Genomic DNA, 3,575 nt, shown 5'->3' on the forward strand with positions numbered 1-3,575 from the left:
TAAATGAGACAAAATCTGATTTAGTGACATGCCTGTATATTAAAATAACTTTCAAAGTCATGGAACAAGGATGTCTGCCTATTCACTGATTACATGGCTATTTTAGCCCTTGCTCCTCTTCTTTCTCATGTAACAAATGTGCATGATGTTTATCTGTTTCTAGTTTGTAGTCTCTGTGTATAACTGATAACATAACGTGAGCAGAAGAGAAATCTGAGGCTGCTCCATTTTTTTTCAAGGACTAGAGAACACTTAGACCCCAATTCTGCAATTATAAATTACACTGGGGAGCAGACGGCTCACACTAACAGCCAGTTGCAAGGCTGGTGTCTTGTTCATTTAAATCACTTTCTGTACGGATTAGAACTCTCTGGCCTAAATTATATTTTTTAACTAATCCCCCTTCCTATTTTTTCCCCATGATCTTCTGGCCAACCCTTAGAGATCAGATATTTAGTTGATGTAGGACCCCTGCATAGAAAGATGGTCTGTCCTAAAATAAAATCATTTTTTCTTCTGTTTTTGAGTTTTTCAGACTACATGAGCCAATTTTTTTTATTATTATTCTAATCTGGATCTAAATCCTATCTGTACAGGTGATGACCTACAAAACTGTACACTGAATGCATCTGATGAAGTGAGCTGTAGCTCACGAAAGCTTATGCTCAAATAAATTAGTTAGTCTCTAAGGTGCCACAAGTGCTCCTGTTCTTTTTGCGAATACAGAGTAACACTGCTGCTACTCTGAAAACTGGAGATACTGTCAAACCATCTATTCTCACACTATTTTGGCACTTCTGATTCTTGTCCAGGCAAGAGACAGAAAGTATAAGAAAACATAAACCTCAAAAATAATGGTCAGGTTTTTGGAAGAAGGTTTCCAGAGCTTCTGTTTATTGGAAGTGGCTTATCCATCCCTACAAATCACCAACTAGGTGATTCCCAAACCTCTTACAATTTTTGTTGCTGCCCAAAGGACTCTCCCATTTACTTACACCTCTCTTAAGGTGTGGTGCCCACAACTGGACACAGTACTCCAGTTGAGGTCTCACCACTGCTGAGTAGAGAAGAACAATTACCTCTTATATCTTACATATGAATTTCCTGTTAGTACATCCCGGAATTACATTTGCTTTTTTCAGTTCAGCATTGCACTGTTGATGCATATTCACTCCCAGATCCTTTTCTGCAATATTGCTGCCTAACAAGTTATTCCCCATTTTGTATTTATGCATTTGATTTCTTTCTTAGGTGTATTATTTTGCACTTGTCTATATTGAATTTCATCTTACTGATTTCAGACCAATTCTCCAATGTATCAAGATCATTCTGAATTCTATTCTATCTGCAAAAGTGCTTGCAACCCCTCAAAGCTTGAATCTCATCGGCAGATTTTATAAGCATACTGTCCACTATGTCATCCAAGTCATTCAAGTCAAGTTCAGGATCCTAACACAAGGAAGAAAGGAGAGCAACAGAATACAGATCCTGGACTTCAGAAAAGCAGACTTTGGCTCCCTCAGGAAACTGATGGGCAAGATCCCTTGGGAGAATAACATGAGGGGGAAAGGAGTCCAGCAGAGCTGGCTGTATTTTAAAGAATCCTTATTGAGGTTACAGGGATAAACCATGCCGATGTATAGAAAGAATAGTAAATATGGCAGGCGACCAGCTTGGCTTAACAGTGAAATCCTTGCTGCTCTTAAATACAAAAAGGAAGCTTACAAGAAGTGGAAGATTGGACAAATGACCAGGGATGAGTATAAAAATATTGCTCGGGCTTGCAGGAGTGAAATCAGGAAGGCCAAATCACACCTGGAGTTGCAGCTAGCAAGAGATGTTAAGAGTAACAAGAAGGGTTTCTTCAGGTATGTTAGCAACAAGAAGAAAGTCAAGGAAAGTGTGGGCCCCTTACTGAAAGAGGGAGGCAACCTAGTGACAGAGGATGTGGAAAAAGCTAATGTACTCAATGCTTTTTTTGCCTCTGTCTTCACGAACAAGATCAGCTCCCAGACTACAGCACTGGGCAGCACAGCATGGGGAGAAGATGACCAGCCCTCTGTGGAGAAAGAAGTGGTTCGGGACTATTTAGAAAAGCTGGACGAGCACAAGTCCATGGGCCAGATGGGCTGCATCCGAGAGTGCTAAATGAGTTGGCGGATGTGATTGCAGAGCCATTGTCCATTATCTTTGAAAACTCATGGTGATCGGGGGAGGTCCCAGATGACTGGAAAAAGGCTAATGTAGTGCCCATCTTTAGAAAAAGGAAGAAGGAGGATCCTGGAAACTACAGGCCATTCAGCCTCACCTCAGTCCCTGGAAAAATCATGGAGCAGGTCCTCAAGGAATCAATTCTGAAGCACTTAGGGGAGAGGAAAGTGATCAGGAACAGTCAGCATGGATTCACCAAGGGCAAGTCATGCCTGACTAATCTAATTGCCTTCTATGACGAGATAACTGGCTTTGTGGATGAAGGGAAAGCAGTGGACGTGTTGTTCCTTGACTTTGGCAAAGCTTTTGACACAGTCTCCCACAGTATTCTTGCCAGCAAGTTAAAGAAGTATGGGCTGGATGAATGGACTATAAGGTGGATAGAAAGCTGGCTAGATAGTTGGGCTCAACGGGTAGTGATCAATGGCTCCATGTCTAGTTGGCAGCCAGTATCAAGTGGAGCGCCCCAGCGGTCGGTCCTTGGGCCAGTTTTGTTCAATATCTTCATAAATGATCTGGAGGATGGTGTGGATTGCACCCTCAGCAAGTTTGCAGATGACACTAAACTGGGAGGAGTGGTAGATACGCTGGAGGGTAGGGATAGGATACAGAGGGACCTAGACAAATTGGAGGATTGGGCCAAAAGAAATCTGATGAGGTTCAACAAGGACAAGTGCAGAGTCCTGCACTTAGGACGGAAGAATCCAATGCACCGCTACAGACTAGGGACCGAATGGCTCGGCAGCAGTTCTGCAGAAAATGACCTAGGGGTTACAGTGGACGAGAAATTGGATATGAGTCAACAGTGTGCCCTTGTTGCCAAGAAGGCCAATGGTATTTTGGGATGTATAAGTAGGGGCATTGCCAGCAGATCGAGGGACGTGATCGTTCCCCTCTATTCGACGTTGGTGAGGCCTCATCTGGAGTACTGTGTCCATTTTTGGGCCCCACACTACAAGAAGGATGTGGAAAAATTGGAAAGAGTCCAGCGGCGGGCAACAAAAATGATTAGGGGACTGGAACACATGACTTATGAGGAGAGGCTGAGGGAACTGGGGATATTTAGTCTTCAGAAGAGAAGAATGAGGGGGGATTTGATAGCTGCTTTCAACTACCTGAAAGGGGGTTCCAAAGAGGATGGCTCTAGACTGTTCTCAGTGGTAGCAGATGACAGAACAAGGATTAATGGTCTCAAGTTGCAGTGGGGGAGATTTAGGTTGGATATTAGGAAAAACTTTTTCACTAGGAGGGTGGTGAAACACTGGAATGCGTTACCTAGGGAGGTGGTGGAATCTGCTTCCCTAGAAGTTTTTAAGGTCAGGCTTGACAAAGCCCTGGCTGGGATGATTTAGTTGTGGATCGGT

This window comes from Lepidochelys kempii, chromosome 3 (assembly GCF_965140285.1).
Source record: "Lepidochelys kempii isolate rLepKem1 chromosome 3, rLepKem1.hap1, whole genome shotgun sequence".
NCBI lineage: Eukaryota > Metazoa > Chordata > Testudines > Cheloniidae > Lepidochelys > Lepidochelys kempii.